The sequence below is a fragment of the Ranitomeya imitator genome, chromosome 10 (assembly GCF_032444005.1).
Source record: "Ranitomeya imitator isolate aRanImi1 chromosome 10, aRanImi1.pri, whole genome shotgun sequence".
Lineage (NCBI taxonomy): Eukaryota > Metazoa > Chordata > Amphibia > Anura > Dendrobatidae > Ranitomeya > Ranitomeya imitator.
This window is the reverse complement of record NC_091291.1, coordinates 40368541-40390633: the sequence shown is the minus strand read 5'-3', so window position 1 is coordinate 40390633 and position 22093 is coordinate 40368541.

Here is a 22093-nt window from a genome sequence, read left to right as displayed (position 1 = left end):
AATTGTATGATACAATATTGTTCTGCTCCAGGAAGACATCCAGGCCTCTCTTGAACCCCTCGACTGAGTTCGCCATCACCACCTCCTCAGGCAAGCAATTCCAGATTCTTACCGCCCTAACAGTAAAGAATCCTCTTCTATGTTGGTGGAAAAACCTCTCCTCCAGACGCAAAGAATGCCCTCTTGTGCCCGTCACTTTCCTTGGTATAAACAGATCCTCAGCGAGTGATACGGTGATACATGCCTGGAAGCGAGGTGGATACCTTTAACGGGTAGAACATACATGCAACATGTTCTGACTCCAGACCAGAAGGGGGAGTTCTGAACCCAGTTTAAGGGGAGCTTCCCTATATATATTCTGGCTTGGAGGAGGAGTTAACGAGTGGAGGTAGTCAGTCAGTAGGAGCCAGTAGTGGAGGAGAGTGAGAGAGAGAACTGGAGCCGTGCAGACACGAGGTTCTGCAGCTCCTGACAGGACAGTCTGCAGAGAGTGTGAGGGGAGAAGAAGCACAAGAGAAGTGAGGAGAGGGGAGGGGAGCTGTGACTGGGTTCCATCCACGCAGAAGCGCAGGAACCGGACACCGGGAGTCCGAGGCTGTGTGGGACTGTATGCCCCACAGCAGAAACCAGAGGGCATGGGATTTCAAGTTGCCTGTCCACAACCACACCCGAAAGCACAGCAGCATATAGAGCCTGGAGTCGCCGCACCTGTAAAAAGGCTCGAGTTGCCTGCCATGCGGGTACTGTCCTACATTCGTATAGGACATAGAGAGGACCTTGTGTGAAGCCTCAGGCAGGAAGGGACGCACACTACAGTGCAGTAAGAAAGGCTTCCAACCCCACCTGGCTAAGGTGACACCAAGTCACTTCCAGGCTGGCCAGAACTCACCATCACCTGTGATCCGTACCCTGGTGTTATGACCTGGTGGTTAGGAGCACCCGGAATGACCTGATAGTTAAACCTCATACAGGACGAGCTCTGGGATGTGGGAACTCTGCTGACCGCAAGCCCTAATCCTATCACACACACTAGAAATAGCCATGGAGCGCTCCTGACTAGACCGTAGGCACCTCGTCACAGCCTAAGAACTATCTAGCCCTAGAGATGGAAAATAAAGCCTACCTTGCCTTAGAGAAATTCCCCAAAGGTAAAGGAAGCCCCCCACATATATTGACTGTGAGTAAAGATGAAAGACACAAACTCAGAAATGAGACAGGTTCAGCAAAGGGAGGCCAGACTTACTAAATAGACAGAGGATAGGAAAGGTAACTTTGCGATCAGCACAAAAACCTACCAAAGACCACGCAGAGTGTGCAAAAAAGACCTCCGCACCGACTCACGGTGCGGCGGGGCCACTCTGCATCCCAGAGCTTCCAGCTAGCAAGACAAAATCATGATAACCAGCTGGACAAGAAACAATGAACAAAAATAATAATCAGGAACTTAGCTTCTGCAGGAGACGACAGGACACCAGACAGATCCAGGAGCGAACTGAACCAATGCTAAAACATTGACAGCTGGCATGGAGTACCGATCTGAGAGGAGTTAAATAGAGCAGCCAACCAAAGAACAAACCACGTCACCTGTGTAAGGAACCTCAGAAGCCACAGCTTCACTCATAGCCACCAGAGGGAGCCCATAGACAGAACTCGCCGAAGTACCATTCACGACCACAGGAGGGATCTCGACAACAGAATTCACAACAGTACCCCTCCCTTGAGGAGGGGTCACCGAACCCTCACCAGAGCCCCCAGGCCGATCAGGATGAGCCAGATGAAAGGCACGAACAAGATCGGCAGCATGAACATCAGAGGCAAAAACCCAGGAATTATCTTCCTGACCATAACCCTTCCACTTGACCAGGTACTGAAGTTTCCGTCTCGAAACACGAGAATCCAAAATCTTCTCCACCACATACTCCAACTCCCCCTCAACCAACACCGGGGCAGGGGGATCAACGGAGGGAACCATAGGCGCCACGTATCTCCGCAACAACGACCTGTGGAACACATTATGGATGGCAAAAGAAGCTGGAAGGTCCAAACGAAATGACACAGGATTAAGAACTTCAGAAATCTTATAAGGCCCAATGAAACGAGGCTTAAACTTAGGAGAGGAAACCTTCATAGGAACGTGACGAGATGATAACCAAACCAAATCCCCAACACGAAGTCGGGGACCAACACAACGCCGGCGGTTAGCGAAACGTTGAGCCTTCTCCTGGGACAATGTCAAATTGTCCACCACATGAGTCCAAATCTGCTGCAACCTGTCCACCACCGCATCCACACCAGGACAGTCCGAAGGCTCAACCTGCCCTGAAGAGAAACAAGGATGGAAACCAGAATTACAGAAAAAAGGAGAAACTAAAGAAGCCGAGCTGGCCCGATTATTGAGGGCGAACTCAGCCAAAGGCAAGAAGGACACCCAATCATCCTGATCAGCAGAAACAAGCATCTCAGATATGTCTCCAAAGTCTGATTAGTTCGTTCGGTTTGGCCATTAGTCTGAAGATGGAAAGCCGAAGAAAAAGACAAATCAATGCCCATCTTAGCGCAAAAGGACCGCCAAAACCTCGAAACAAACTGGGAACCTCTGTCCGAAACGATGTTCTCTGGAATGCCATGCAAACGAACCACATGCTGGAAAAACAATGGCACCAAATCAGAGGAGGAAGGCAATTTAGATAAGGGTACCAAATGGACCATCTTAGAGAAGCGATCACAAACCACCCAAATGACCGACATCCTTTGAGAAACAGGGAGATCTGAAATAAAATCCATAGAAATATGTGTCCAGGGCCTCTTCAGGATTGGCAAGGGCAAAAGCAACCCACTGGCACGAGAACAGCAGGGATTAGCCCGAGCACAAGTCCCACAGGACTGCACAAAAGAACGCACATCCCGTGACAAAGAAGGCCACCAAAAGGATCTAGCCACCAAATCTCTGGTACCAAAGATTCCAGGATGACCAGCCAACACTGAACAATGAATCTCAAAGATAACTCTACTAGTCCATCTATCAGGGACAAACAGTTTCTCTGTAGGACAACGGTCAGGTCTATCAGCCTGAAACTTTTGCAGCACACGCCGCAAATCAGGGAAAATGGCAGACAAAATTACCCCTTCTTTAAGAATACCCGCCGGCTCCGGAACACCCGGAGAGTCAGGCACAAAACTCCTTGACAGGGCGTCAGCCTTCACATTCTTAGATCCCGGAAGGTATGAAACCACAAAATCAAAACGGGAGAAAAAGAGCGACCACCGAGCCTGTCTAGGATTCAACCGTTTGGCAGACTCGAGATAAGTTAAATTCTTGTGATCCGTCAAGACCACCACGCGATGTTTAGCTTCTTCAAGCCAATGTCGCCACTCCTCGAATGCCCACTTCATGGCCAACAACTCCCGATTGCCCACATCATAATTGCGCTCAGCAGGCGAGAATTTTCAAGAAAAGAAGGCACAGGGTTTCATCACTGAGCCATCAGAACTTCTTTGCGACAAAACAGCCCCTGCTCCAATTTCAGAAGCATCAACCTCAACCTGAAAAGGGAGTGAAACATCTGGCTGGCACAACACAGGGGCAGAAGCAAAACGTCGCTTCAACTCCTGAAAAGCCTCTACAGCCGCAGAGGACCAATTGACCACATCGGCACCTTTCTTGGTCAAATCAGTGAACGGTTTAGCAATACTGGAAAAATTAGCGATGAAGCGACGGTAAAAATTAGCAAAGCCCAGGAACTTCTGCAAGCTCTTCACAGATGTCGGCTGAGTCCAATCGTAAATGGCCTGAACTTTAACAGGGTCCATCTCGATAGTAGAAGGGGAAAAAAATGAAACCCAAAAATGAAACCTTCTGAACTCCAAAGAGACACTTTGACCCCTTCACAAACAAGGAATTCGCACGAAGGACCTGGAACACCATTCTGACCTGCTTCACATGAGACTCCCAATCATCCGAAAAGACCAAAATGTCATCCAAATATACAATCATGAATCTATCCAGGTACTCTCGGAAGATGTCATGCATAAAGGACTGAAACACAGATGGAGCATTAGAAAGCCCGAATGGCATAACTAGGTACTCAAAATGGCCCTCGGGCGTATTAAATGCCGTTTTCCATTCATCGCCCTGTTTAATTCGCACCAGATTATAAGCCCCTCGAAGATCTATCTTGGTGAACCAACTAGCCCCCTTAATCCGAGCAAACAGATCAGACATCAGCGGCAAAGGATACTGAAATTTGACTGTGATCTTATTAAGAAGGCGGTAATCAATACAAGGTCTTAAAGAGCCATCCTTCTTGGCCACAAAAAAGAACCCTGCTCCCAATGGTGACGACGACGGGCGAATGTGACCCTTCTCCAAGGATTTCTTTATATAACTCCGCATAGCAGCGTGCTCTGGCACAGATAAATTAAACAGACGGCCCTTAGGAAACTTACTACCGGGAATCAAATTAATAGCACAGTCGCAATCCCTATGAGGAGGTAGGGCACCGGATTTGGGCTCCTCAAATACATCCCGGTAATCTGATAAAAACTCAGGGACTTCAGAAGGAGTGGAAGGCGAAATTGACAACAATGGAACATCACCATGTACCCCTTGACAACCCCAGCCGGACACAGACATAGATTTCCAATCCAACACCGGACTATGAACCTGTAGCCATGGCAACCCCAAAACGACCACATCATGCAGATTATGCAACACCAAAAAGCGAATATCCTCCTGATGTGCAGGAGCCATGCACATGGTCAATTGCGTCCAGTATTGAGGTTTATTCTTGGCCAAAGGCGTAGCATCAATTCCTCTCAATGGAATAGGATGCTGCAAGGGCTCCAAGGAAAAACCACAGCGCCTGGCAAACTCCAAGTCCATCAAATTCAGGGCAGCGCCTGAATCCACAAATGCCATAACAGAATACGACGACAGAGAGCAAATCAGAGTAACGGACAAAAGAAATTTAGACTGTACCGTACCAATGGTGGCAGACCTAGCGAACCGCTTAGTGCGCTTAGGACAATCGGAGATAGCATGAGTGGAATCACCACAGTAAAAACACAGTCCATTCCGACGTCTGTGTTCTTGCCGTTCAGCTCTGGTCAAAGTTCTATCACACTGCATAGGCTCAGGCCTATTCTCAGAGAACACCGCCAAATGGTGCACAGCTTTGCGCTCACGCAAGCGCCAATCGATCTGAATGGCCAATGACATAGACTCATTCAGACCAGCAGGCGTGGGAAATCCCACCATGACATCCTTAAGGGCTTCAGAAAGACCCTTTCTGAAAATTGCCGCCAGGGCACATTCATTCCACTGAGTAAGCACAGACCACTTTCTAAACTTCTGACAGTACACCTCCGCCTCATCCTGACCCTGACACAAAGCCAGCAAGATTTTCTCTGCCTGATCCACGGAATTTGGTTCATCATAAAGCAATCCTAGCGCCAGAAAAAACGCATCAACATCACGCAATGCAGGATCTCCTGGCGCAAGGGAAAATGCCCAGTCTTGAGGGTCACCACGCAATAAAGAAATAATGATTTTTACTTGTTGAGCGGGGTCACCAGAGGAGCGGGGTTTCAAAGCTAGAAACAGTTTACAATTATTTTTGAAATTCAGAAACTTAGATCTATTTCCAGAAAATAAATCAGGAGTAGGAATTCTACGCTCTAACATCGGATTGTGAACCACAAAATCTTGAATGTTTTGTACCCTTGCAGTGAGATGATCCACACAAGAGGACAGACCTTGAATGTCCATCTCTACACCTGTGTCCTGAACCACCCAAAGGTTTAGGGGAAAAGAAAGACAAAACACAGTGCAAAGAAAAAAAAATGGTCTCAGAACTTCTCTTATCCCTCTATTGAGATGCATTAATACTTTGGGCCAGCTGTACTGTTATGACCTGGTGGTTAGGAGCACCCGGAATGACCTGATAGTTAAACCTCATACAGGACGAGCTCTGGGATGTGGGAACTCTGCTGACCGCAAGCCCTAATCCTATCACACACACTAGAAATAGCCATGGAGCGCTCCTGACCAGACCCTAGGCGCCTCGTCACAGCCTAAGAACTATCTAGCCCTAGAGATGGAAAATAAAGCCTACCTTGCCTTAGAGAAATTCCCCAAAGGTAAAGGAAGCCCCCCCACATATATTGACTGTGAGTAAAGATGAAAGACACAAACTCAGAAATGAGACAGGTTCAGCAAAGGGAGGCCAGACTTACTAAATAGACAGAGGATAGGAAAGGTAACTTTGCGATCAGCACAAAAACCTACCAAAGACCACGCAGAGTGTGCAAAAAAGACCTCAGCACCGACTCACGGTGCGGCGGGGCCACTCTGCATCCCAGAGCTTGCAGCTAGCAAGACAAAATCATGATAACCAGCTGGACAAGAAACAATGAGCAAAAATAATAATCAGGAACTTAGCTTCTGCAGGAGAAGACAGGACACCAGACAGATCCAGGAGCGAACTGAACCAATGCTAAAACATTGACAGCTGGCATGGAGTAACGATCTGAGAGGAGTTAAATAGAGCAGCCAACCAAAGAACAAACCACGTCACCTGTGTAAGGAACCTCAGAAGCCGCAGCTTCACTCATAGCCACCAGAGGGAGCCCATAGACAGAACTCGCCGAAGTACCATTCACGACCACAGGAGGGAGCTCGACAACAGAATTCACAACACCCTGGACTGTGCCTGTAATCTACCAGGAAAAGGTAAAGAGACTACAGCCTTGTGTCCTCTAATTCTTTCTGGAACTACATCATCTAGCATCTTTGCCACTACACCGGGAGCCCTGGGTACTAAGCTTCACCTGTGGGAAGCCATACCATCCCTGCTGCAATAACATCTGTTATGATCTGGTGGTTTAGGAGCAACATGGAACGAGCTCTGAAGGAAGTGGTATCTGTACTGACCGCAGTCCCTAAGCTCAACACAACACTAGAAGTAGCCGTGGGATGCTCCTAACTCTCCCTAGGCATCTCGTCACAGCCTAAGAGCTAACTACCCCTAAAGATAGAAGCAGGAAAACGATCTTGCCTCAGAGAAAATCCCCAAAGGATAGATTAGCCCCCCACAAATAATGACTGTGAGTGGAGAGGGAAAAGACATACACAGAATGAAACCAGGATGAGCACGGGAGGCCAGTCTAGCTAGATAGATAGGACAGGATGGAATACTGTGCAGTCAGTATAAAACACTACAAAAATCCACGCAGAAGAGCCAAACGAAAAGACACTGGATTAATAATTTCAGAAATTTTATAAGGACCAATAAACCGAGGCTTAAACTTAGGGGAAGAAACCTTCATAGGAACATGACGAGAAGACAACCAAACCAAATCCCCCACACGAAGCCGGGGGCCAACACACCGACGGCGGTTAGCAAAACGTTGAGCCCTTTCCTGAGACAACGTCAAATTGTCCACCACATGAGTCCAAATCTGCTGCAGCCTGTCCACCACAGAATTAACACCAGGACAATCAGAAGGCTCAACCTGCCCAGAAGAAAAACGAGGATGAAAACCAAAATTACAAAAAAAAGGTGAAACCAAAGTAGCCGAACTAACCCGATTATTAAGGGCAAACTCGGCCAACGGCAAGAAAGACACCCAATCATCCTGATCAGCAGACACAAAGCATCTCAAATAGGTCTCCAAGGTCTGATTAGTTCGCTTAGTTTGGCCATTAGTCTGAGGATGAAACGCCAAAGAAAAAGACAAATCAATGCCCATCCTAGCACAAAAGGCCCGCCAAAACCTAGAGACAAACTGAGAACCTCTGTCAGACACAATATTCTCCGGAATGCCATGCAAACGAACCACATGCTGAAAAAACAATGGAACCAGATCTGAGGAGGAAGGCAACTTAGGCAAAGGTACCAGATGGACCATTTTAGAGAACCGGTCACAAACAACCCAGATAACAGACATCTTCTGGGAAACAGGAAGATCCGAAATAAAATCCATGGAAATATGCGTCCAGGGCCTCTCAGGGCCCGGCAAAGGCAAAAGCAACCCACTAGCGCGGGAACAGCAAGGCTTGGCTCGGGCGCAAGTCCCACAGGACTGCACAAAAGCACGGACATCGCGCGACAAGGAAGGCCACCAAAAGGACCTAGCAACCAAATCTCTGGTACCAAAAATCCCAGGATGACCAGCCAACACTGAACAATGAACCTCAGAAATCACCTTACTTGTCCATCCATCAGGAACAAACAGCTTCCCCACAGGACAGCGGTCAGGCCTATCAGCCTGAAATTCCTGAAGCACCCGCCGCAAATCAGGGGAGATGGCAGAAAGAATCACCCCTTCCTTAAGAATGCCAACCGGCTCAAGGACTCCAGGAGAATCAGGCGAAAAACTCCTAGAGAGGGCATCAGCCTTAACATTCTTAGATCCCGGAAGATACGAGACCACACAATCAAAACGGGAGAAAAACAGGGACCATCGAGCCTGTCTAGGATTCAGCCGCTTGGCCGACTCGAGGTAAATCAGATTCTTATGATCAGTCAGGACCACAACGCGGTGCTTAGCTCCCTCAAGCCAATGTCGCCACTCCTCAAGCGCCCACTTCATAGCCAACAACTCCCGATTGCCGACATCATAATTGCGTTCCGCAGGCGAAAACTTTCTGGAAAAAAAAGTACACGGTTTCATCAAAGAACCATCAGATTCCCTCTGAGACAAAACGGCCCCTGCCCCAATCTCAGAAGCGTCGACCTCCACCTGAAAAGGAAGAGAAACATCCGGCTGACGCAACACAGGGGCAGAAGTAAATCGGCGTTTAAGCTCCTGAAAGGCCTAAACAGCCGCAGAGGACCAATTGGTCACATCAGCGCCTTTCTTCGTCAAATCAGTAAGGGGCTTAACCACACTGGAAAAGTTGGCAATGAAACGGCGATAGAAATTAGCAAAGCCCAAAAATGTTTGAAGGCCCTTCACAGATGTGGGTTAAATCCAGTCATGAATAGCAGGATCCATTTCTATAGACGAGGGAGAAAAAATAAAACCCAAAAAAGAGACTTTCTGAACTCCGAATAGGAACTTAGACCCCTTCACAAACAAAGCATTATCACGAAGGATCTGGAACACCATCCTGACCTGCTTCACATGAGACTCCCAATCATCGGAAAAAATCAAAATATCATCCAAATATACAACCATGAATTTATCAAGATAATTGCGGAAAATATCATGCATGAAGGACTGGAACACAGATGGAGCATTAGAGAGCCCAAATGGCATCACAAGGTATTCAAAATGGCCTTCGGGCGTATTAAATGCAGTTTTCCATTCGTCACCCTGTTTAATGCGAACAAGATTATATGCCTCTCGGAGGTCAATCTTAGTAAACCAACTAGCCCCCTTAATCTGAGCAAACAAATCAGTAAGCAAAGGCAAGGGGTATTGAAATTTGACCGTGATCTTATTAAGAAGACGATAATCTATACAGGGTCTCAAGGAGCCATCCTTCTTAGCAACAAAAAAGAAACCCGCTCCCAATGGTGACGAAGACGGCCGAATATGCCCTTTCTCCAAAGATTCCTTAACATAGCTCCGCATGGCGACATGCTCTGGCACAGACAGATTGAAAAGTCGGACGTTAGGGAACTTACAACCTGGAATCAAGTTAATAGCACAATCACAGTCCCTATGTGGAGGAAGGGAACTGGACTTGGGCTCATCAAATACATCCTGGAAATCCGACAAAAACTCAGGGACCTCAGAAGAGGGGGAAGAGGAAATTGACATCAAAGGAACGTCACTATGTACCCCTTGACAACCCCAACCAGCCACAGACATAGTTTTCCAATCCAGCACCGGATTATGTTCCTGCAACCAAGGAAAACCCAGTACAACAACATCATGCAGGTTATGCAACACCAGAAAACGGCAATTTTCCTGATGTGCAGGGGCCATGTACCTAGTCATCTGCGTCCAGTACTGAGGTTTATCCTTGGCCAATGGAGTAGCATCAATGCCCCTCAAAGGAATAGGGCTCTGCAAAGGCTGCAAGGAAAAACCACAGCGCCTGGCGAATTCTAAGTCCATTAGGTTCAGGGCAGCGCCTGAATCCTCAAATGCCATGACAGAAAAGGACGACAATAAGCAAATCAGGGTCACAGATAAAAGAAATTTAGGCTGTACAGCACTAATGGTAACAGACCTAGCGACCCTCCTAGTATGTTTAGGGCAATCAGAAATAACATGAGCAGAATCACCACAGTAAAAACACAGCCTATTCTGACGTCTGAATTCCTGCCGCCCTGTTTTAGTCAAAATCCTATCACATTGCATAGATTCAGGACTCTGCTCAGAGGACACTGCCATATGGTGCACAGCTTTGCGCTCGCGCAAACGCCGATCAATCTGAATGGCTAGAGACATAGACTCGCTCAAACCAGTAGGCATAGGGAAGCCCACCATAACATCTTTAAGGGCTTCAGAAAGACCCTTTCTGAAAATAGCAGCCAGAGCATCCTCATTCCATTTAGTAAGCACAGACCATTTCCTAAATTTCTGGCAGTATAATTCTGCCGCTTCCTTACCTTGACACAAGGCCAACATGGTTTTTTCTGCATGATCCACAGAGTTAGGTTCATCATACAATAATCCGAGTGCTTGAAAAAATGCGTCTACATTCAGCAATGCTGGATCCCCTGATTCAAGGGAGAATGCCCAGTCCTGAGGGTCACCACGCAGCAAAGATATGATGATTTTTACTTGCTGAATGGGATCACCAGAAGAACAGGGTTTCAAAGCAAAAAACAGTTATTTTTAAAGTTCAAAAACTTGGATCTGTCTCCAAAAACAAATCAGGAGTAGGAATTTTAGGCTCCAAAGCCGGAGTCTGGACAACATGATCTTGGATACTCTGTACTCTTGCAGCAAGTTGATCCACACGAGAAAACAAACCCTGAACATCCATGCCAGAGCACAAATTCTGCACCACCCAAAGGTCAAGAGGAAAAAAAAAAGACAAAAAGAGAGCACAGAAAAAAAAATGGCTCAGAATTTTTTCCTTCTTTTTGAGATGCATTTAATTCATTTATGGCCACTTGTACTGTTATGATCTGGTGGTTTAGGAGCAACATGGAACGAGCTCTGAAGGAAGTGGTATCTGTACTGACCGCAGTCCCTAAGCTCAACACAACACTAGAAGTAGCCGTGGGATGCTCCTAACTCTCCCTAGGCATCTCGTCACAGCCTAAGAGCTAACTACCCCTAAAGATAGAAGCAGGAAAACTATCTTGCCTCAGAGAAAATCCCCAAAGGATAGATTAGCCCCCCACAAATAATGACTGTGAGTGGAGAGGGAAAAGACATACACAGAATGAAACCAGGATGAGCACGGGAGGCCAGTCTAGCTAGATAGATAGGACAGGATGGAATACTGTGCGGTCAGTATAAAACACTACAAAAATCCACGCAGAGATTACAAAAATCTCCACACCTGACTAAAGGTGTGGAGGGTAAATCTGCTTCCCAGAGCTTCCAGCAACACAGAGATAATTCATACTGATAAGCTGGCCATACATAGAAAGCACAGAACGGATAAGTCCACAATCTGTGGACAGAAAAGAGCAAGCAAGAACTTAGCTTTGCTGAACTGGTCAGGATAACAGGGAAATCCAAAGAGATGTGAATCCAACCAGGAACCATTTACAAGTGGCACTGGCTGAAGGAAAGAGCCAGGCATAAATAGCCAAGCAGAAAAGACAATCAGTAGAAGCAGCTGCTGACAGCTAAATCCAAGGAGCAGCCATACCACTTGAAACCACAAGAGGGAGCCCAAGAGCAGAACTCACAAAAGTGCCACTTACAACCACCGGAGGGAGCCCAAGAGCGGAATTCACAACAAACATCATCCCTAGTGGACCCCTTTAAGCAGCATTGGTCATCCCTGACCGAATACCACAGGTGGCGTCACGAACATTCTTTATTCCAAACAACCCCTTTTATGACTTTCCCTTTAACTTGGATGCCCATGGCCATGGACCGGGTCACTGTCCCTGTGACTACCCCTTTAATGACCACCGGACCTGGTACCGAGTATCCCCTAGGCCCTAGGGGGCGCTCCAAGTACTTACTGGAACCTTCAGTAGTTTATAAATTCTTCTGTAACCAATGCCATCAGTATATTTTGCAACAATAAGGTTGCAAATCTCTTGAGACAGCTCACTTGGTTTACCAATCATGAGATGTTTCTTATGTGACACCTTAGTAATAAGACACCTTTTTATAGGCCATCAGTTGAACCAGCTGATATTATTTTCACTAAGTGGCAGGACTGCTGTCTAATTACTGATATATTTCATCTGGTGTCTCTTGACTCCCAGGGTTTTTTGCACTTTTCTTTCTTCATGTGTTCAATACCCTGTGTAATTTCAAATTATTACACTTACCTTAATTTATGGACATGATACCTTTGCCTTCGTGGATTGGATGGGTTGTTACTGACATCTGGTGAGAATTTCATGGTAATAGCACCTTTAGAAATATAGCTACTTAGAAAATTGGTGATTTAATACAAATTTCACACGCTGTATACTAGATGAGAAAAGAAATACAAAAAAACAAGATCTCACACACCAATATCAATATGTCACTGCTCTCGGGATATGTTGAGGCAAACATGAGAAACTATATTGGTCCTGAAAACCCAAAATTAATCGTTTTCTTGAAGGACTAAAGGTTACGTGTGGATTTGTCTCAGATATTGCTGTGGATTTCATCTGCAACATTGCAAATTTCTGTGTGGCTTTGGTGCAGATTTTTCCCAGTTGTTGCAGGTTCTATGTCTGCAATAATCCATCATGCGAGAGCCGAACCGGTTGCAATGACTAATTGCCATAATCCTTCCCATTGTCACCTGCGGTTCTTGCACTGAGCAGACGCTGTGTGCCCAAGGCAGGGGCTATTTGCACACTGCGGGCTTTCTGGGACACTACACAGGATGGATTCATTAGTTGCTATAAGACCTCAAACACGTATAAACCGACATATACCGCAACTTAGTATTCCCGGACCCTACAAACGGGATTCACACTGGGATCGCGGAGGGATAGAACCATGGATGACATGATAGCACATCCTGGCATAACGTGACTCAAGGGAATAACATTAATGGGTACAGGGGTGCAGTAGCCCCCAGATCCTGGAGTATAGAGAAGATCAATACTATTCATGTAGTATAGGTAAATTTTTTTATGAAATGCCGAATTTACTTTTAGGTTCTGGCCGAGCACCATAGCCGTACGTGAGACTGGACCGGCTATTCCCAGTGCTGCTAGAGATGATTGACAGGGCTATTTCTGTGCTACTAGAGATGATTGACAGGTCTCTTCCTGTGCTGCTAGAGATGACTGACAGGTCTCTTCATGTGCTGCTAGAGATGACTGACAGGTCTCTTCCTGTGCTGCTAGAGATGATTGACAAGTTTCTTCCGGTGCTGCTAGAGATGATTGACAGGTCTATTGCTGTGCTGCTAGAGATGATTGACAGGTCTCTTCCTGCGCTGCTGGAGATGATTGACAGGTCTATTCCTGCGCTGCTGGAGATGATTGACAGGTCTCTTCCTGTGCTGATAGAGATGACTGACAGGTCTATTCCTGTGCTGCTAGAGATGATTGACAGGTCTCTTCCTGCGCTGCTGGAGATGATTGACAGGTCTCTTCCTGCGCTGCTGGAGATGATTGACAGGTCTATTCCTGTGCTGCTAGAGATGACTGACAGGTCTATTCCTGTGCTGCTAGAGATGAGTGACAGGTCTCTTCCTGCGCTGCTGGAGATGATTGACAGGTCTATTCCTGTGCTGCTAGAGATGATTGACAGATTTCTTCCGGTGCCGATAGAGATGACTGACAGGTCTCTTCCTATGCTGCTAGAGATGCTTGACAGGTCTCTTCCTGTGCTGCTAGAGATGATTGACAGGTCTATTCCTGTGCTACTAGAGATGATTGACAGGTCTCTTCCTGTGCTGCTAGAGATGATTGACATGTCTCTTCCTGTGCTACTAGAGATGATTGACGGGTCTCTTCCTGTGCTGCTAGAGATGATTGACAGGTCTATTCCTGTGCTGCTAGAGATGATTGACAGGTCTCTTCCTGTGCTGCTAGAGATGATTGACAGGTCTATTCCTGTGCTACTAGAGATGATTGACGGGTCTCTTCCTGTGCTGCTAGAGATCATTGACAGGTCTCTTCAGATACTGCTAGAGATGATTGACAGGTCTCTTCCTGTGCTGCTAGAGATGATTGACAGGTCTCTTCCTGCGCTGCTAGAGATGATTGACAGGTCTCTTCCTGTGCTGCTAGAGATGATTGACAGGTCTCTTCCTGTGCTGCTAGAGATGATTGACAGGTCTCTTCCTGTGCTGCTAGAGATGATTGACAGGTCTCTTCCTGTGCTGCTAGAGATGATTGACAGATTTCTTCCGGTGCCGATAGAGATGACTGACAGGTCTCTTCCTGTGCTGCTAGCGATGCTTGACAGGTCTCTTCCTGTGCTGCTAGAGATGATTGACAGGTCTCTTCCTGTGCTGCTAGAGATGATTGACAGGTCTCTTCCTGTGCTGCTAGAGATGATTGACAGGTCTCTTCCTGTGCTGCTAGAGATGATTGACAGGTCTCTTCCTGTGCTGCTAGAGATGATTGACAGGTCTCTTCCTGTGCTGCTAGAGATGATTGACAGGTCTCTTCCTGTGCTGCTAGAGATGATTGACAGGTCTCTTCCTGTGCTGCTAGAGATGATTGACAGGTCTCTTCCTGTGCTGGTAGAGATGATTGACAGGTCTCTTCCTGTGCTGCTAGAGATGACTGACAGGTCTCTTCCTGTGCTGGTAGAGATGACTGACAGGTCTCTTTTTGTGCTGACAACAAACCATAAAGCATATACAGGACGGAATCCTAGACAAAGAAAAAACCAAAAACACAAGGATCCCTAAAATATAACTTTTAATAAAAAAAGCTAAAACCACTATAGTTCCAAAGTTAAGGACATCAAAAAAAGAAAATTTTAAGTGTATAACCACAGGAAAAATATGGTAGGAGCTAAATAACCCTATCAGATGCCCTATTACTGTCCACTACCTGTCTGCGGAGGTTGGCACCCTAAGTTTCTGCGGTTGGCGTCCCCGCTCCACGAAGACTGGCCCTAATCGCCCTATAGACTCCCTGTAGTCCCTAATAGATAGTATCACAAATACTTAAATACCCAAAAAAGAAAGCAATATAAAAAATTAGCAAAAAATGGTGAAAAACATAATGAAAAAACTCAAAAAAACAATACTCAGCAGAAAAAATCAAAAGTATTTTAAAGGCAAACAACCCTAAATAGGGTAATCATGAAGACCCAGCCATCCTATAAAAAAAAGATTTTTTACCCTAGTTGTCCAAAAAATTACAGGACCACTCAAAAAACGTCTAATAGTACGGATTAGCTGATGGGATTGACCGTATGGACACACAGCCCACATTACCAGTAGGATTGGCCCTGTAGATCTACGGTCCAAAATTTCCTCATGATCTCTGATCAGTAATATGCCAACAAGAGGTAATTCTTATTCAATTAAAGAAAAACAATATAACCAAAATCAGAAAAATGTGAAACAAATACAAAAAAACAAGCAAAACAAAAATCAGCAAAGAAAAAAAAAAACACAATAGTTCTTTTGGCCACTAGATACAGCCTTATAGATACATAGATGCAGGAAACCGTGTTGTCAGAACTGCAGTTTCCACTTGCAACAAGAAAAACATACATAGAGTGGTAGCCGCAGAGTGTTGTACACAAACATATCCCAAGGATATAAACACACAATGCGTCATTTGGTAGCTACAATGGCAACATCCTATCAAGATAAATCAATCATTTAGAGCGCTTTTACTCATCTGGTTCACAGAAGTCCCCCAGTAGCGCTAAGGATGTCTATTAAGCCATAGACAAACACCTCCATACAGGATGTATCCCTTATAGTACCCGATGACTGACAGATGACTGACAGGTCTCTTCTTGTGCTGCTGGAGATGATTGACAAGTCTCTTCCTGTGCTGCTAGAGATGATTGACAAGTCTCTTCCTGTGCTGCTAGAAATGATTCACAGGTCTCTTCCTGTGCTGCTGGAGATGATTGACAGGTCTCTTCCTGTGCTGCTAGAGATGATTGACAGGCCTCTTCTTGTGCTGCTGGAGATGATTGACAGGTCTCTTCCAGTGCTGCTAGAGATGATTGCCAAGTCTCTTCCTGTGCTGCTAGAAATGATTCACAGGTCTCTTCTTGTGCTGCTGGAGATGATTGACAGGCCTCTTCCTGTGCTGCTAGAGATGATTGACAAGTCTCTTCCTGTGCTGCTAGAAATGATTCACAGTTCTCTTCCTTTGCTTCTAGAGATGATTGACAGGCCTCTTCCTGTGCTGCTAGAGATGATTGACAGGTCTCTTCCTTTGCTTCTAGAGATGATTGACAGGCCTCTTCCTGTGCTGCTAGAGATGATTGACAGGTCTCTTCCAGTGCTGCTAGAAATGATTCACAGGTCTCTTCCTGTGCTGCTAGAGATGATTGACAGTTCTCTTCCTTTGCTTCTAGAGATGATTGACAGGCCTCTTCCTGTGCTGCTAGAGATGATTGACAGGTCTCTTCCTGTGCTGCTAGAGATGATTGACAGGTCTCTTCCAGTGCTGCTAGAAATGATTCACAGGTCTCTTCCTGTGCTGCTAGAGATGATTGACAGTTCTCTTCCTTTGCTTCTAGAGATGATTGACAGGCCTCTTCCTGTGCTGCTAGAGATGATTGACAGGTCTCTTCCTTTGCTTCTAGAGATGATTGACAGGCCTCTTCCTGTGCTGCTAGAGATGATTCACAGGTCTCTTCCTGTGCTGCTGGAGATGATTGACAGTTCTCTTCCTTTGCTTCTAGAGATGATTGACAGGCCTCTTCCTGTGCTGCTAGAGATGATTGACAGGTCTCTTCCTTTGCTTCTAGAGATGATTGACAGGTCTCTTCCTGTGCTGCTAGAGATGATTGACAAGTCTCTTCCTGTGCTGCTAGAAATGATTCACAGGTCTCTTCCAGTGCTGCTAGAGATGATTGACAGGTCTCTTCCTGTGCTGCTGGAGATGATTGACAGGTCTCTTCCAGTGCTGCTAGAGATGATTGCCAAGTCTCTTCCTGTGCTGCTAGAAATGATTCACAGGTCTCTTCTTGTGCTGCTGGAGATGATTGACAGGCCTCTTCCTGTGCTGCTAGAGATGATTGACAAGTCTCTTCCTGTGCTGCTAGAAATGATTCACAGTTCTCTTCCTGTGCTGCTAGAGATGATTGACAGGCCTCTTCCTGTGCTGCTAGAGATGATTGACAAGTCTCTTCCTGTGCTGCTAGAAATGATTCACAGTTCTCTTCCTTTGCTTCTAGAGATGATTGACAGGCCTCTTCCTGTGCTGCTAGAGATGATTGACAGGTCTCTTCCTTTGCTTCTAGAGATGATTGACAGGCCTCTTCCTGTGCTGCTAGAGATGATTGACAGGTCTCTTCCAGTGCTGCTAGAAATGATTCACAGGTCTCTTCCTGTGCTGCTAGAGATGATTGACAGTTCTCTTCCTTTGCTTCTAGAGATGATTGACAGGCCTCTTCCTGTGCTGCTAGAGATGATTGACAGGTCTCTTCCTGTGCTGCTAGAGATGATTGACAGGTCTCTTCCAGTGCTGCTAGAAATGATTCACAGGTCTCTTCCTGTGCTGCTAGAGATGATTGACAGTTCTCTTCCTTTGCTTCTAGAGATGATTGACAGGCCTCTTCCTGTGCTGCTAGAGATGATTGACAGGTCTCTTCCTTTGCTTCTAGAGATGATTGACAGGCCTCTTCCTGTGCTGCTGGAGATGATTGACAGTTCTCTTCCTTTGCTTCTAGAGATGATTGACAGGCCTCTTCCTGTGCTGCTAGAGATGATTGACAGGTCTCTTCCTTTGCTTCTAGAGATGATTGACAGGTCTCTTCCTGTGCTGCTAGAGATGATTGACAAGTCTCTTCCTGTGCTGCTAGAAATGATTCACAGGTCTCTTCCAGTGCTGCTAGAGATGATTGACAGGTCTCTTCCTGTGCTTCTAGAGATGATTGACAGGTCTGTTCCTGTGCTGCTAGAGATGACTGACAGGTCTGTTCCTGTGCTGCTAGAGATGGCTGACAGGTCTGTGCTTGTGCTGCTGGAGATGACTGACAGGTCTCATACTGTGCTGCTGGAGATGACGGACAGGTCTGTTCCTATGTACATGTCAATCACCTGTAGCTGCGCTGGACTAGTCCGGTCTCTGGCTATAGTTGCCAGATCTTTGCTATGTGTTACAGAGACATATATCCCAAGCTGCAGTCAGGATCTGATTTATGCTGGCCGCGGTTTGTACAGTGTGAATTGCTTGTATGTCGCAGACAGTTGGCCGTATAAAGCGTCATACATTGCATGGATCGGCCGGCGGCTCTTCACATGCACAGATGGGCAAAATTATTTAATATTATCATGTTATATTACCCTACAAATAAATACATAAATAAATAAACCCTTTTGGTCTTAAAATCAATATTTTCTAAGTTTCAGTAAACGTATTATATGTAGCTGTTCACATTGTACACGTTACACTCACGGTAAAAGAGACAGTTTGTAAAAAACAAAGCAGTCGGGTATAAAATCTACTATATAATTGTCTAAGGGTCACTTCCGTCTTTCTGTCTGTCACGGATATTCATTGGTCGCGGCCTCTGTCTGTCATGGAAATCCAAGTCGCTGATTGGTCGGGCCGCTCTTTCCTCCCCACAGTCAGTGTCCGCTCCATACTCCCCTCCAGTCATCCCTCACACAGGGTTAATGCCAGCGTTAATGGACCGCGGTGTAACGCACTCCATTAACACAGCTATTAACCCTGCGTGACCAACTTTTTACTATTGATGCTGTGTATGCAGCATCAATAGTAAAAAGATCTAATGTTACAAATAATAATAATAATAATAATAAAAAACGTTATTCTCACCCTCCGACGTGGCGTCCTGTCCTCGGCAGTGGAAGCGGCAGATTCCGTTGCTAAGGATGCTATGCGAGAAGGACCTGCCATGACGTCACGGTCATGTGACCGCGACGTCATCACAGGTCCTGCGCTCATCCAACCCTGGGACCGGAAGCTGCCGCTTGCACCGCACACAGGCGCCAGGACTACAAGGGGCCCTCGGAAGGTGAGTATATGTTTATTTTTTATTTTAAGTCTTTTTTAACCTGTTACATACGTGGCTGGGCAATTTTTCTACGTGGCTGGGCAATATACTACATGGCTGGGCAATATACTACGTGCCTGGGCAATATACTACGTGGCTGGGCAATATACTACGTGCCTGGGCAATATACTACGTGGCTGGGCAATATACTACGTGCCTGGGCAATATACTACGTGGCTGGGCAATATACTACGTGGCTGGGCAATATACTACGTGCCTGGGCAATATACTACGTGGCTGGGCAATATACTACGTGCCTGGGCAATATACTACGTGGCTGGGCAATATACTACGTGGCTGGCCAATATACTACGAGGCTGGACAATATACTACGTGGCTGGGCAATATACTACGTGACTGGGCAATGTACTACGTGGCTGGGCGATATACTACGTCGGTGGGCAATATACTACGTGACTGGGCAATGTACTACGTGACTGGGCAATATACTACGTGGCTGGGCAATATACTACGTCGGTGGGCAATATACTACGTGACTGGGCAATGTACTACGTGACTGGGCAATATGCTACGTGGCTCTGTGCTGTATACTACGTGACTGGGCAATATACTACGTCGCTGGGCAATATACTACATGGCTGGGCAATATGCTACGTGGCTCTGTGCTGTATACTACGTGACTGGGCAATATACTACGTGGCTGGCCAATATACTATGTGGCTGGGCAATATACTACGAGGCTGGGCAATGTACTACGTGGCTGGGCAATATACTACGTGGCTGGGCAATATACTACGTGGCTGGGCAATGTACTACGTGGCTGGGCAATATACTACGTGACTGGGCAATATGCTACGTCGCTGGGCAATATACTACGTGGCTGGGCAATATGCTACGTGGCTCTGTGCTGTATACTACGTGACTGGGCAATATACTACGTGACTGGGCAATATACTACGTGGCTGGCCAATATACTACGTGACTGGGCAATATACTACATGGCTGGGCAATATACTACGTGGCTGGCCAATATACTACGTGACTGGGCAATATACTACGTGGCTGGGCAATATACTACGTGGCTGGCCAATATACTATGTGACTGGGCAATATACTACGTGACTGGGCAATGTACTACGTGGCTGGACAATATACTACGTGACTGGGCAATATACTACATGGCTGGGCAATATACTACGTGGCTGGCCAATATACTATGTGACTGGGCAATATACTACATGGCTGGGCAATATACTACGTGGCTGGCCAATATACTACGTGACTGGGCAATATACTACATGGCTGGGCAATATACTACGTGGCTGGCCAATATACTACGTGACTGGGCAATATACTACGTGGCTGGACAATATACTATGTGACTGGGCAATATACTACGTGGCTGGACAATATACTACGTGGCTGGGCAATATACTACGTGGCTGGACAATATACTATGTGACTGGGCAATATACTACGTGACTGGGCAATATACTACGTGGCTGGGCAATATACTACGTGGCTGGCCAATATACTATGTGACTGGGCAATATACTACATGGCTGGGCAATATACTACGTGGCTGGGCAATATACTACGTGACTGGGCAATATACTACATGGCTGGGCAATATACTACGTGGCTGGCCAATATACTACGTGACTGGGCAATATACTACGTGGCTGGACAATATACTATGTGACTGGGCAATATACTACGTGGCTGGACAATATACTATGTGACTGGGCAATATACTACGTGACTGGGCAATGTACTACGTGGCTGGACAATATACTACGTGACTGGGCAATATACTACATGGCTGGGCAATATACTACGTGGCTGGCCAATATACTATGTGACTGGGCAATATACTACGTGGCTGGCCAATATACTACGTGACTGGGCAATATACTACGTGGCTGGACAATATACTACGTGGCTGGGCAATATACTACGTGGCTGGGCAATGTACTACGTGGCTGGGCAATATACTACGTGACTGGGCAATGTACTACGTGGCTGGGCAATATACTACGTGGCTGGGCAATATACTACGTGGCTGGGCAATGTACTACGTGGCTGGGCAATATACTACGTGACTGGGCAATATGCTACGTCGCTGGGCAATATACTACGTGGCTGGGCAATATGCTACGTGGCTCTGTGCTGTATACTACGTGACTGGGCAATATACTACGTGACTGGGCAATATACTACGTGGCTGGCCAATATACTACGTGACTGGGCAATATACTACATGGCTGGGCAATATACTACGTGGCTGGCCAATATACTACGTGACTGGGCAATATACTACGTGGCTGGGCAATATACTACGTGGCTGGCCAATATACTATGTGACTGGGCAATATACTACGTGACTGGGCAATGTACTACGTGGCTGGACAATATACTACGTGACTGGGCAATATACTACATGGCTGGGCAATATACTACGTGGCTGGCCAATATACTATGTGACTGGGCAATATACTACATGGCTGGGCAATATACTACGTGGCTGGCCAATATACTACGTGACTGGGCAATATACTACATGGCTGGGCAATATACTACGTGGCTGGCCAATATACTACGTGACTGGGCAATATACTACGTGGCTGGACAATATACTATGTGACTGGGCAATATACTACGTGGCTGGACAATATACTACGTGGCTGGGCAATATACTACGTGGCTGGACAATATACTATGTGACTGGGCAATATACTACGTGACTGGGCAATATACTACGTGGCTGGGCAATATACTACGTGGCTGGCCAATATACTATGTGACTGGGCAATATACTACATGGCTGGGCAATATACTACGTGGCTGGGCAATATACTAC